The sequence below is a fragment of the Anopheles nili genome, assembly GCF_943737925.1.
Source record: "Anopheles nili chromosome X unlocalized genomic scaffold, idAnoNiliSN_F5_01 X_unloc_4, whole genome shotgun sequence".
Lineage (NCBI taxonomy): Eukaryota > Metazoa > Arthropoda > Insecta > Diptera > Culicidae > Anopheles > Anopheles nili.
In genome coordinates, this window is record NW_026525500.1 from 850,001 (window position 1) to 865,000 (window position 15,000).

Here is a 15,000-nt window from a genome sequence, read left to right on the forward strand (position 1 = left end):
TTCAGTCCAATCGGACGATGCGCGGGTGTTTTACAGAACATTGAAAGTTGTATGGAAGAAAACCCCTGGCAGTATGCAATATATGGGAAAACACGAAATACTCTCGGATGGAGGTGTCTGAGAAGTTTGGCGTATATGGACAAAAGTTAGCCACGGTGGTGTTCTAACATCGGTACTTGAGACGCAAAACCGTCGGACGCATGGTTTCGAGGCAATGTACGAAAAACGGGCCAAAACGGTGCACGAACATAGGGGCACGCGCTATATCTGGCAGAAGGAGAACTCTGCGAGGTGTTGTGTGTATGGACGAAAAGTAGGCATTACGGAGTTGAGCAAACGCGCCGAAGACCGGGAATCGATATCTCCAACCCGCTGGTCGGTAGAGCGATTCCCAACACCCCATAGACACCGCAATGGGTGAAAATCGGCTAAGTCCCAGAAATGGGTTTTCACCCAAAAACAGGGTAATGGAGACATTGCACGGAGTTGGCGTATATGGACGAAAGTTAGCCACGGTGGTGTTCTAACATCGGTGCTTGGGACGCAAAACCGTCGGACGCATGGTTTCGAGGCAATGTACGAAAAACGGGCCAAAACGGTGCACGAACATAGGGGCACGCGCTATATCTGGCAGAAGGAGAACTCTGCGAGGTGTTGTGTGTATGGACGAAAAGTAGGCATTACGGAGTTGAGCAAACGCGCCGAAGACCGGGAATCGATATCTCCAACCCGCTGGTCGGTAGAGCGATTCCCAACACCCCATAGACACCGCAATGGGTGAAAATCGGCTAAGTCCCAGAAATGGGTTTTCACCCAAAAACAGGGTAATGGAGACATTGCACGGAGTTGGCGTATATGGACGAAAGTTAGCCACGGTGGTGTTCTAACATCGGTGCTTGGGACGCAAAACCGTCGAACGCATGGTTTCGAGGCAATGTGCGAAAAACGGGCCAAAATGGTGCACGAACAAAGGGGCACGCGCTATATCTGGCAGAAGGAGAACTCTGCGAGGTGTTGAGTGTATGGACGAAAAGTAGGCATTACGGAGTTGAGCAAACGCGCCGAAGACCGGGAATCGATATCTCCAACCCGCTGGTCGGTAGAGCGATTCCCAACACCCCATAGACACCGCAATAGGTGAAAATCGGCTAAGTCCCAGAAATGGGTTTTCACCCAAAAACAGGGTAATGGAGACATTGCACGGAGTTGGCGTATATGGACGAAAGTTAGCCACGGTGGTGTTCTAACATCGGTGCTTGGGACGCAAAACCGTCGAACGCATGGTTTCGAGGCAATGTGCGAAAAACGGGCCAAAATGGTGCACGAACAAAGGGGCACGCGCTATATCTGGCAGAAGGAGAACTCTGCGAGGTGTTGAGTGTATGGACGAAAAGTAGGCATTACGGAGTTGAGCAAACGCGCCGAAGACCGGGAATCGATATCTCCAACCCGCTGGTCGGTAGAGCGATTCCCAACACCCCATAGACACCGCAATAGGTGAAAATCGGCTAAGTCCCAGAAATGGGTTTTCACCCAAAAACAGGGTAATGGAGACATTGCACGGAGTTGGCGTATATGGACGAAAGTTAGCCACGGTGGTGTTCTAACATCACTACTTGGGACGCAAAAGCGTCGGACGCATGGTTTCGAGGCAATGTGCGAAAAACGGGCCAAAACGGTGCACGAACAAAGGGGCACGCGCTATATCTGGCAGAAGGAGAACTCTGCGAGGTGTTGTGTGTATGGACGAAAAGTAGGCATTACGGAGTTGAGCAAACGCGCCGAAGACCGGGAATCGATATCTGCAACCGGCTGGTCGGTAGAGCGATTCCCAACACCCCGTAGACACCGCAATGGGTGAAAATCGGCTAAGTCCCAATATGTACCTTCAGAGGGGCATATCTCGAAAACTTCTCGTCAGATCGGGGCCAAATTCACAGAGAAGACACATGTCGAGGAGTTGTTTCGGTTGAGCGATAGTGGTTTTTGGGTGAAAATGTACCCTTAAACCTTGTACAGAGAGGACCCCTTCCGTAGAGCAAAATCCTGAAGGTCGGGGTCGCGCAAGGGTCGACATGGGTCGAGGTGGACTATCATGCGAAACCACTTTATTCGGTCCCTAAGGTGCCCCTAGATGATGAAAAGTACAATCCGAGGTTGATTACGAACACTTTTGTGCACCCCCTTCCGTAGAGCAAAATCCTGAAGGTCGGGGTCGCGCAAGGGTAGACCCCTTCCGTAGAGCAAAATCCTGAAGGTCGGGGTCGCGCAAGGGTCGACATGGGTCGAGGTGGACTATCATGCGAAACCACTTTTTTCGGTCCCTACGGTGCCCCTAGATGATGAAAAGTACAATCCGAGGTTGATTACGAACACTTTTGTGCACCCCCTTCCGTAGAGCAAAATCCTGAAGGTCGGGGTCGCGCAAGGGTCGACATGGGTCGAGGTGGACTATCATGCGAAACCACTTTTTTCGGTCCCTACGGTGCCCCTAGATGATGAAAAGTACAATCCGAGGTTGATTACGAACACTTTTGTGCACCCCCTTCCGTAGAGCAAAATCCTGAAGGTCGGGGTCGCGCAAGGGTCGACATGGGTCGAGGTGGACTATCATGCGAAACCACTTTTTTCGGTCCCTACGGTGCCCCTAGATGATGAAAAGTACAATCCGAGGTTGATTACGAACACTTTTGTGCACCCCCTTCCGTAGAGCAAAATCCTGAAGGTCGGGGTCGCGCAAGGGTCGACATGGGTCGAGGTGGACTATCATGCGAAACCACTTTTTTCGGTCCCTACGGTGCCCCTAGATGATGAAAAGTACAATCCGAGGTTGATTACGAACACTTTTGTGCACCCCCTTCCGTAGAGCAAAATCCTGAAGGTCGGGGTTGCGCACAAGTAGACCCCCTTCCGTAGAGCAAAATCCTGAAGGTCGGGGTCGCGCAAGGGTCGACATGGGTCGAGGTGGACTATCATGCGAAACCACTTTTTTCGGTCCCTACGGTGCCCCTAGATGATGAAAAGTACAATCCGAGGTTGATTACGAACACTTTTGTGCACCCCCTTCCGTAGAGCAAAATCCTGAAGGTCGGGGTTGCGCACAAGTAGACCCCCTTCCGTAGAGCAAAATCCTGAAGGTCGGGGTCGCGCAAGGGTCGACATGGGTCGAGGTGGACTATCATGCGAAACCACTTTTTTCGGTCCCTACGGTGCCCCTAGATGATGAAAAGTACAATCCGAGGTTGATTACGAACACTTTTGTGCACCCCCTTCCGTAGAGCAAAATCCTGAAGGTCGGGGTCGCGCAAGGGTCGACATGGGTCGAGGTGGACTATCATGCGAAACCACTTTTTTCGGTCCCTACGGTGCCCGTAGATGATGAAAAGTACAATCCGAGGTTGATTACGAACACTTTTGTGCACCCCCTTCCGTAGAGCAAAATCCTGAAGGTCGGGGTCGCGCAAGGGTAGACCCCTTCCGTAGAGCAAAATCCTGAAGGTCGGGGTCGCGCAAGGGTCGACATGGGTCGAGGTGGACTATCATGCGAAACCACTTTTTTCGGTCCCTACGGTGCCCCTAGATGATGAAAAGTACAATCCGAGGTTGATTACGAACACTTTTGTGCACCCCCTTCCGTAGAGCAAAATCCTGAAGGTCGGGGTCGCGCAAGGGTCGACATGGGTCGAGGTGGACTATCATGCGAAACCACTTTTTTCGGTCCCTACGGTGCCCCTAGATGATGAAAAGTACAATCCGAGGTTGATTACGAACACTTTTGTGCACCCCCTTCCGTAGAGCAAAATCCTGAAGGTCGGGGTCGCGCAAGGGTCGACATGGGTCGAGGTGGACTATCATGCGAAACCACTTTTTTCGGTCCCTACGGTGCCCCTAGATGATGAAAAGTACAATCCGAGGTTGATTACGAACACTTTTGTGCACCCCCTTCCGTAGAGCAAAATCCTGAAGGTCGGGGTCGCGCAAGGGTCGACATGGGTCGAGGTGGACTATCATGCGAAACCACTTTTTTCGGTCCCTACGGTGCCCCTAGATGATGAAAAGTACAATCCGAGGTTGATTACGAACACTTTTGTGCACCCCCTTCCGTAGAGCAAAATCCTGAAGGTCGGGGTCGCGCAAGGGTCGACATGGGTCGAGGTGGACTATCATGCGAAACCACTTTTTTCGGTCCCTACGGTGCCCCTAGATGATGAAAAGTACAATCCGAGGTTGATTACGAACACTTTTGTGCACCCCCTTCCGTAGAGCAAAATCCTGAAGGTCGGGGTTGCGCACAAGTCGACCCCCTTCCGTAGAGCAAAATCCTGAAGGTCGGGGTCGAGCAAGGGTCGACATGGGTCGAGGTGGACTATCATGCGAAACCACTTTTTTCGGTCCCTACGGTGCCCCTAGATGATGAAAAGTACAATCCGAGGTTGATTACGAACACTTTTGTGCACCCCCTTCCGTAGAGCAAAATCCTGAAGGTCGGGGTCGCGCAAGGGTAGACCCCTTCCGTAGAGCAAAATCCTGAAGGTCGGGGTCGCGCAAGGGTCGACATGGGTCGAGGTGGACTATCATGCGAAACCACTTTTTTCGGTCCCTACGGTGCCCCTAGTTGATGAAAAGTACAATCCGAGGTTGATTACGAACACTTTTGTGCACCCCCTTCCGTAGAGCAAAATCCTGAAGGTCGGGGTCGCGCAAGGGTCGACATGGGTCGAGGTGGACTATCATGCGAAACCACTTTTTTCGGTCCCTACGGTGCCCCTAGATGATGAAAAGTACAATCCGAGGTTGATTACGAACACTTTTGTGCACCCCCTTCCGTAGAGCAAAATCCTGAAGGTCGGGGTCGCGCAAGGGTCGACATGGGTCGAGGTGGACTATCATGCGAAACCACTTTTTTCGGTCCCTACGGTGCCCCTAGATGATGAAAAGTACAATCCGAGGTTGATTACGAACACTTTTGTGCACCCCCTTCCGTAGAGCAAAATCCTGAAGGTCGGGGTCGCGCAAGGGTCGACATGGGTCGAGGTGGACTATCATGCGAAACCACTTTTTTCGGTCCCTACGGTGCCCCTAGATGATGAAAAGTACAATCCGAGGTTGATTACGAACACTTTTGTGCACCCCCTTCCGTAGAGCAAAATCCTGAAGGTCGGGGTTGCGCACAAGTAGACCCCCTTCCGTAGAGCAAAATCCTGAAGGTCGGGGTCGCGCAAGGGTCGACATGGGTCGAGGTGGACTATCATGCGAAACCACTTTTTTCGGTCCCTACGGTGCCCCTAGATGATGAAAAGTACAATCCGAGGTTGATTACGAACACTTTTGTGCACCCCCTTCCGTAGAGCAAAATCCTGAAGGTCGGGGTCGCGCAAGGGTCGACATGGGTCGAGGTGGACTATCATGCGAAACCACTTTTTTCGGTCCCTACGGTGCCCCTAGATGATGAAAAGTACAATCCGAGGTTGATTACGAACACTTTTGTGCACCCCCTTCCGTAGAGCAAAATCCTGAAGGTCGGGGTTGCGCACAAGTAGACCCCCTTCCGTAGAGCAAAATCCTGAAGGTCGGGGTCGCGCAAGGGTCGACATGGGTCGAGGTGGACTATCATGCGAAACCACTTTTTTCGGTCCCTACGGTGCCCCTAGATGATGAAAAGTACAATCCGAGGTTGATTACGAACACTTTTGTGCACCCCCTTCCGTAGAGCAAAATCCTGAAGGTCGGGGTTGCGCACAAGTAGACCCCCTTCCGTAGAGCAAAATCCTGAAGGTCGGGGTCGCGCAAGGGTCGACATGGGTCGAGGTGGACTATCATGCGAAACCACTTTTTTCGGTCCCTACGGTGCCCCTAGATGATGAAAAGTACAATCCGAGGTTGATTACGAACACTTTTGTGCACCCCCTTCCGTAGAGCAAAATCCTGAAGGTCGGGGTCGCGCAAGGGTCGACATGGGTCGAGGTGGACTATCATGCGAAACCACTTTTTTCGGTCCCTACGGTGCCCGTAGATGATGAAAAGTACAATCCGAGGTTGATTACGAACACTTTTGTGCACCCCCTTCCGTAGAGCAAAATCCTGAAGGTCGGGGTCGCGCAAGGGTAGACCCCTTCCGTAGAGCAAAATCCTGAAGGTCGGGGTCGCGCAAGGGTCGACATGGGTCGAGGTGGACTATCATGCGAAACCACTTTTTTCGGTCCCTACGGTGCCCCTAGATGATGAAAAGTACAATCCGAGGTTGATTACGAACACTTTTGTGCACCCCCTTCCGTAGAGCAAAATCCTGAAGGTCGGGGTCGCGCAAGGGTCGACATGGGTCGAGGTGGACTATCATGCGAAACCACTTTTTTCGGTCCCTACGGTGCCCCTAGATGATGAAAAGTACAATCCGAGGTTGATTACGAACACTTTTGTGCACCCCCTTCCGTAGAGCAAAATCCTGAAGGTCGGGGTCGCGCAAGGGTCGACATGGGTCGAGGTGGACTATCATGCGAAACCACTTTTTTCGGTCCCTACGGTGCCCCTAGATGATGAAAAGTACAATCCGAGGTTGATTACGAACACTTTTGTGCACCCCCTTCCGTAGAGCAAAATCCTGAAGGTCGGGGTCGCGCAAGGGTCGACATGGGTCGAGGTGGACTATCATGCGAAACCACTTTTTTCGGTCCCTACGGTGCCCCTAGATGATGAAAAGTACAATCCGAGGTTGATTACGAACACTTTTGTGCACCCCCTTCCGTAGAGCAAAATCCTGAAGGTCGGGGTCGCGCAAGGGTCGACATGGGTCGAGGTGGACTATCATGCGAAACCACTTTTTTCGGTCCCTACGGTGCCCCTAGATGATGAAAAGTACAATCCGAGGTTGATTACGAACACTTTTGTGCACCCCCTTCCGTAGAGCAAAATCCTGAAGGTCGGGGTTGCGCACAAGTCGACCCCCTTCCGTAGAGCAAAATCCTGAAGGTCGGGGTCGAGCAAGGGTCGACATGGGTCGAGGTGGACTATCATGCGAAACCACTTTTTTCGGTCCCTACGGTGCCCCTAGATGATGAAAAGTACAATCCGAGGTTGATTACGAACACTTTTGTGCACCCCCTTCCGTAGAGCAAAATCCTGAAGGTCGGGGTCGCGCAAGGGTAGACCCCTTCCGTAGAGCAAAATCCTGAAGGTCGGGGTCGCGCAAGGGTCGACATGGGTCGAGGTGGACTATCATGCGAAACCACTTTTTTCGGTCCCTACGGTGCCCCTAGTTGATGAAAAGTACAATCCGAGGTTGATTACGAACACTTTTGTGCACCCCCTTCCGTAGAGCAAAATCCTGAAGGTCGGGGTCGCGCAAGGGTCGACATGGGTCGAGGTGGACTATCATGCGAAACCACTTTTTTCGGTCCCTACGGTGCCCCTAGATGATGAAAAGTACAATCCGAGGTTGATTACGAACACTTTTGTGCACCCCCTTCCGTAGAGCAAAATCCTGAAGGTCGGGGTCGCGCAAGGGTCGACATGGGTCGAGGTGGACTATCATGCGAAACCACTTTTTTCGGTCCCTACGGTGCCCCTAGATGATGAAAAGTACAATCCGAGGTTGATTACGAACACTTTTGTGCACCCCCTTCCGTAGAGCAAAATCCTGAAGGTCGGGGTCGCGCAAGGGTCGACATGGGTCGAGGTGGACTATCATGCGAAACCACTTTTTTCGGTCCCTACGGTGCCCCTAGATGATGAAAAGTACAATCCGAGGTTGATTACGAACACTTTTGTGCACCCCCTTCCGTAGAGCAAAATCCTGAAGGTCGGGGTTGCGCACAAGTAGACCCCCTTCCGTAGAGCAAAATCCTGAAGGTCGGGGTCGCGCAAGGGTCGACATGGGTCGAGGTGGACTATCATGCGAAACCACTTTTTTCGGTCCCTACGGTGCCCCTAGATGATGAAAAGTACAATCCGAGGTTGATTACGAACACTTTTGTGCACCCCCTTCCGTAGAGCAAAATCCTGAAGGTCGGGGTCGCGCAAGGGTCGACATGGGTCGAGGTGGACTATCATGCGAAACCACTTTTTTCGGTCCCTACGGTGCCCCTAGATGATGAAAAGTACAATCCGAGGTTGATTACGAACACTTTTGTGCACCCCCTTCCGTAGAGCAAAATCCTGAAGGTCGGGGTTGCGCACAAGTAGACCCCCTTCCGTAGAGCAAAATCCTGAAGGTCGGGGTCGCACAAGGGTCGACATGGGTCGAGGTGGACTATCATGCGAAACCACTTTTTTCGGTCCCTACGGTGCCCCTAGATGATGAAAAGTACAATCCGAGGTTGATTACGAACACTTTTGTGCACCCCCTTCCGTAGAGCAAAATCCTGAAGGTCGGGGTCGCACAAGGGTCGACATGGGTCGAGGTGGACTATCATGCGAAACCACTTTTTTCGGTCCCTACGGTGCCCCTAGATGATGAAAAGTACAATCCGAGGTTGATTACGAACACTTTTGTGCACCCCCTTCCGTAGAGCAAAATCCTGAAGGTCGGGGTCGCGCAAGGGTCGACATGGGTCGAGGTGGACTATCATGCGAAACCACTTTTTTCGGTCCCTACGGTGCCCGTAGATGATGAAAAGTACAATCCGAGGTTGATTACGAACACTTTTGTGCACCCCCTTCCGTAGAGCAAAATCCTGAAGGTCGGGGTCGCGCAAGGGTAGACCCCTTCCGTAGAGCAAAATCCTGAAGGTCGGGGTCGCGCAAGGGTCGACATGGGTCGAGGTGGACTATCATGCGAAACCACTTTTTTCGGTCCCTACGGTGCCCCTAGATGATGAAAAGTACAATCCGAGGTTGATTACGAACACTTTTGTGCACCCCCTTCCGTAGAGCAAAATCCTGAAGGTCGGGGTCGCGCAAGGGTAGACCCCTTCCGTAGAGCAAAATCCTGAAGGTCGGGGTCGCGCAAGGGTCGACATGGGTCGAGGTGGACTATCATGCGAAACCACTTTTTTCGGTCCCTACGGTGCCCCTAGATGATGAAAAGTACAATCCGAGGTTGATTACGAACACTTTTGTGCACCCCCTTCCGTAGAGCAAAATCCTGAAGGTCGGGGTCGCGCAAGGGTCGACATGGGTCGAGGTGGACTATCATGCGAAACCACTTTTTTCGGTCCCTACGGTGCCCCTAGATGATGAAAAGTACAATCCGAGGTTGATTACGAACACTTTTGTGCACCCCCTTCCGTAGAGCAAAATCCTGAAGGTCGGGGTCGCGCAAGGGTCGACATGGGTCGAGGTGGACTATCATGCGAAACCACTTTTTTCGGTCCCTACGGTGCCCCTAGATGATGAAAAGTACAATCCGAGGTTGATTACGAACACTTTTGTGCACCCCCTTCCGTAGAGCAAAATCCTGAAGGTCGGGGTCGCGCAAGGGTCGACATGGGTCGAGGTGGACTATCATGCGAAACCACTTTTTTCGGTCCCTACGGTGCCCCTAGATGATGAAAAGTACAATCCGAGGTTGATTACGAACACTTTTGTGCACCCCCTTCCGTAGAGCAAAATCCTGAAGGTCGGGGTTGCGCACAAGTAGACCCCCTTCCGTAGAGCAAAATCCTGAAGGTCGGGGTCGCGCAAGGGTCGACATGGGTCGAGGTGGACTATCATGCGAAACCACTTTTTTCGGTCCCTACGGTGCCCCTAGATGATGAAAAGTACAATCCGAGGTTGATTACGAACACTTTTGTGCACCCCCTTCCGTAGAGCAAAATCCTGAAGGTCGGGGTCGCACAAGTGTGCACCCCCTTCCGTAGAGCAAAATCCTGAAGGTCGGGGTCGCGCAAGGGTCGACATGGGTCGAGGTGGACTATCATGCGAAACCACTTTTTTCGGTCCCTACGGTGCCCGTAGATGATGAAAAGTACAATCCGAGGTTGATTACGAACACTTTTGTGCACCCCCTTCCGTAGAGCAAAATCCTGAAGGTCGGGGTCGCGCAAGGGTAGACCCCTTCCGTAGAGCAAAATCCTGAAGGTCGGGGTCGCGCAAGGGTCGACATGGGTCGAGGTGGACTATCATGCGAAACCACTTTTTTCGGTCCCTACGGTGCCCCTAGATGATGAAAAGTACAATCCGAGGTTGATTACGAACACTTTTGTGCACCCCCTTCCGTAGAGCAAAATCCTGAAGGTCGGGGTCGCGCAAGGGTCGACATGGGTCGAGGTGGACTATCATGCGAAACCACTTTTTTCGGTCCCTACGGTGCCCCTAGATGATGAAAAGTACAATCCGAGGTTGATTACGAACACTTTTGTGCACCCCCTTCCGTAGAGCAAAATCCTGAAGGTCGGGGTCGCGCAAGGGTCGACATGGGTCGAGGTGGACTATCATGCGAAACCACTTTTTTCGGTCCCTACGGTGCCCCTAGATGATGAAAAGTACAATCCGAGGTTGATTACGAACACTTTTGTGCACCCCCTTCCGTAGAGCAAAATCCTGAAGGTCGGGGTCGCGCAAGGGTCGACATGGGTCGAGGTGGACTATCATGCGAAACCACTTTTTTCGGTCCCTACGGTGCCCCTAGATGATGAAAAGTACAATCCGAGGTTGATTACGAACACTTTTGTGCACCCCCTTCCGTAGAGCAAAATCCTGAAGGTCGGGGTCGCGCAAGGGTCGACATGGGTCGAGGTGGACTATCATGCGAAACCACTTTTTTCGGTCCCTACGGTGCCCCTAGATGATGAAAAGTACAATCCGAGGTTGATTACGAACACTTTTGTGCACCCCCTTCCGTAGAGCAAAATCCTGAAGGTCGGGGTTGCGCACAAGTCGACCCCCTTCCGTAGAGCAAAATCCTGAAGGTCGGGGTCGAGCAAGGGTCGACATGGGTCGAGGTGGACTATCATGCGAAACCACTTTTTTCGGTCCCTACGGTGCCCCTAGATGATGAAAAGTACAATCCGAGGTTGATTACGAACACTTTTGTGCACCCCCTTCCGTAGAGCAAAATCCTGAAGGTCGGGGTCGCGCAAGGGTAGACCCCTTCCGTAGAGCAAAATCCTGAAGGTCGGGGTCGCGCAAGGGTCGACATGGGTCGAGGTGGACTATCATGCGAAACCACTTTTTTCGGTCCCTACGGTGCCCCTAGTTGATGAAAAGTACAATCCGAGGTTGATTACGAACACTTTTGTGCACCCCCTTCCGTAGAGCAAAATCCTGAAGGTCGGGGTCGCGCAAGGGTCGACATGGGTCGAGGTGGACTATCATGCGAAACCACTTTTTTCGGTCCCTACGGTGCCCCTAGATGATGAAAAGTACAATCCGAGGTTGATTACGAACACTTTTGTGCACCCCCTTCCGTAGAGCAAAATCCTGAAGGTCGGGGTTGCGCACAAGTAGACCCCCTTCCGTAGAGCAAAATCCTGAAGGTCGGGGTCGCGCAAGGGTCGACATGGGTCGAGGTGGACTATCATGCGAAACCACTTTTTTCGGTCCCTACGGTGCCCCTAGATGATGAAAAGTACAATCCGAGGTTGATTACGAACACTTTTGTGCACCCCCTTCCGTAGAGCAAAATCCTGAAGGTCGGGGTCGAGCAAGGGTAGACCCCTTCCGTAGAGCAAAATCCTGAAGGTCGGGGTCGCGCAAGGGTCGACATGGGTCGAGGTGGACTATCATGCGAAACCACTTTTTTCGGTCCCTACGGTGCCCCTAGATGATGAAAAGTACAATCCGAGGTTGATTACGAACACTTTTGTGCACCCCCTTCCGTAGAGCAAAATCCTGAAGGTCGGGGTCGCGCAAGGGTCGACATGGGTCGAGGTGGACTATCATGCGAAACCACTTTTTTCGGTCCCTACGGTGCCCCTAGATGATGAAAAGTACAATCCGAGGTTGATTACGAACACTTTTGTGCACCCCCTTCCGTAGAGCAAAATCCTGAAGGTCGGGGTCGCGCAAGGGTAGACCCCTTCCGTAGAGCAAAATCCTGAAGGTCGGGGTCGCGCAAGGGTCGACATGGGTCGAGGTGGACTATCATGCGAAACCACTTTTTTCGGTCCCTACGGTGCCCCTAGATGATGAAAAGTACAATCCGAGGTTGATTACGAACACTTTTGTGCACCCCCTTCCGTAGAGCAAAATCCTGAAGGTCGGGGTTGCGCACAAGTCGACCCCCTTCCGTAGAGCAAAATCCTGAAGGTCGGGGTCGAGCAAGGGTCGACATGGGTCGAGGTGGACTATCATGCGAAACCACTTTTTTCGGTCCCTACGGTGCCCCTAGATGATGAAAAGTACAATCCGAGGTTGATTACGAACACTTTTGTGCACCCCCTTCCGTAGAGCAAAATCCTGAAGGTCGGGGTCGCGCAAGGGTAGACCCCTTCCGTAGAGCAAAATCCTGAAGGTCGGGGTCGCGCAAGGGTCGACATGGGTCGAGGTGGACTATCATGCGAAACCACTTTTTTCGGTCCCTACGGTGCCCCTAGTTGATGAAAAGTACAATCCGAGGTTGATTACGAACACTTTTGTGCACCCCCTTCCGTAGAGCAAAATCCTGAAGGTCGGGGTCGCGCAAGGGTCGACATGGGTCGAGGTGGACTATCATGCGAAACCACTTTTTTCGGTCCCTACGGTGCCCCTAGATGATGAAAAGTACAATCCGAGGTTGATTACGAACACTTTTGTGCACCCCCTTCCGTAGAGCAAAATCCTGAAGGTCGGGGTTGCGCACAAGTAGACCCCCTTCCGTAGAGCAAAATCCTGAAGGTCGGGGTCGCGCAAGGGTCGACATGGGTCGAGGTGGACTATCATGCGAAACCACTTTTTTCGGTCCCTACGGTGCCCCTAGATGATGAAAAGTACAATCCGAGGTTGATTACGAACACTTTTGTGCACCCCCTTCCGTAGAGCAAAATCCTGAAGGTCGGGGTCGCGCAAGGGTCGACATGGGTCGAGGTGGACTATCATGCGAAACCACTTTTTTCGGTCCCTACGGTGCCCCTAGATGATGAAAAGTACAATCCGAGGTTGATTACGAACACTTTTGTGCACCCCCTTCCGTAGAGCAAAATCCTGAAGGTCGGGGTTGCGCACAAGTAGACCCCCTTCCGTAGAGCAGAATCCTGAAGGTCGGGGTCGCGCAAGGGTCGACATGGGTCGAGGTGGACTATCATGCGAAACCACTTTTTTCGGTCCCTACGGTGCCCCTAGATGATGAAAAGTACAATCCGAGGTTGATTACGAACACTTTTGTGCACCCCCTTCCGTAGAGCAAAATCCTGAAGGTCGGGGTTGCGCACAAGTAGACCCCCTTCCGTAGAGCAAAATCCTGAAGGTCGGGGTCGCGCAAGGGTCGACATGGGTCGAGGTGGACTATCATGCGAAACCACTTTTTTCGGTCCCTACGGTGCCCCTAGATGATGAAAAGTACAATCCGAGGTTGATTACGAACACTTTTGTGCACCCCCTTCCGTAGAGCAAAATCCTGAAGGTCGGGGTCGCACAAGTGTGCACCCCCTTCCGTAGAGCAAAATCCTGAAGGTCGGGGTCGCGCAAGGGTCGACATGGGTCGAGGTGGACTATCATGCGAAACCACTTTTTTCGGTCCCTACGGTGCCCCTAGATGATGAAAAGTACAATCCGAGGTTGATTACGAACACTTTTGTGCACCCCCTTCCGTAGAGCAAAATCCTGAAGGTCGGGGTTGCGCACAAGTCGACCCCCTTCCGTAGAGCAAAATCCTGAAGGTCGGGGTCGCGCAAGGGTCGACATGGGTCGAGGTGGACTATCATGCGAAACCACTTTTTTCGGTCCCTACGGTGCCCCTAGATGATGAAAAGTACAATCCGAGGTTGATTACGAACACTTTTGTGCACCCCCTTCCGTAGAGCAAAATCCTGAAGGTCGGGGTTGCGCACAAGTCGACCCTCTTCCGTAGAGCAAAATCCTGAAGGTCGGGGTCGCGCAAGGGTCGACATGGGTCGAGGTGGACTATCATGCGAAACCACTTTTTTCGGTCCCTACGGTGCCCCTAGATGATGAAAAGTACAATCCGAGGTTGATTACGAACACTTTTGTGCACCCCCTTCCGTAGAGCAAAATCCTGAAGGTCGGGGTCGCGCAAGGGTCGACATGGGTCGAGGTGGACTATCATGCGAAACCACTTTTTTCGGTCCCTACGGTGCCCCTAGATGATGAAAAGTACAATCCGAGGTTGATTACGAACACTTTTGTGCACCCCCTTCCGTAGAGCAAAATCCTGAAGGTCGGGGTTGCGCACAAGTAGACCCCCTTCCGTAGAGCAAAATCCTGAAGGTCGGGGTCGCACAAGTGTGCACCCCCTTCCGTAGAGCAAAATCCTGAAGGTCGGGGTCGCACAAGTGTGCACCCCCTTCCGTAGAGCAAAATCCTGAAGGTCGGGGTTGCGCACAAGTAGACCCCCTTCCGTAGAGCAAAATCCTGAAGGTCGGGGTCGCGCAAGGGTCGACATGGGTCGAGGTGGACTATCATGCGAAACCACTTTTTTCGGTCCCTACGGTGCCCCTAGATGATGAAAAGTACAATCCGAGGTTGATTACGAACACTTTTGTGCACCCCCTTCCGTAGAGCAAAATCCTGAAGGTCGGGGTCGAGCAAGGGTAGACCCCTTCCGTAGAGCAAAATCCTGAAGGTCGGGGTCGCGCAAGGGTCGACATGGGTCGAGGTGGACTATCATGCGAAACCACTTTTTTCGGTCCCTACGGTGCCCCTAGATGATGAAAAGTACAATCCGAGGTTGATTACGAACACTTTTGTGCACCCCCAAAAATGGCCAAAATCCTGAAGGTCGGGTTCTCGGGGCGGTCGAGGCCCTCTGACGTGCACGACAAACCGGTACCCACGCCGAGCTTCAGAATTTGGTCTCCAGAGACTAAGTCCCAACCGAAACTGGCAACCCACAAAAGTGTACCAAGGAGTGGTCGGATCGAGTTACAGTGTTCGAGAGTATTGACGAGGATGGTTATACGCAACTTTTTG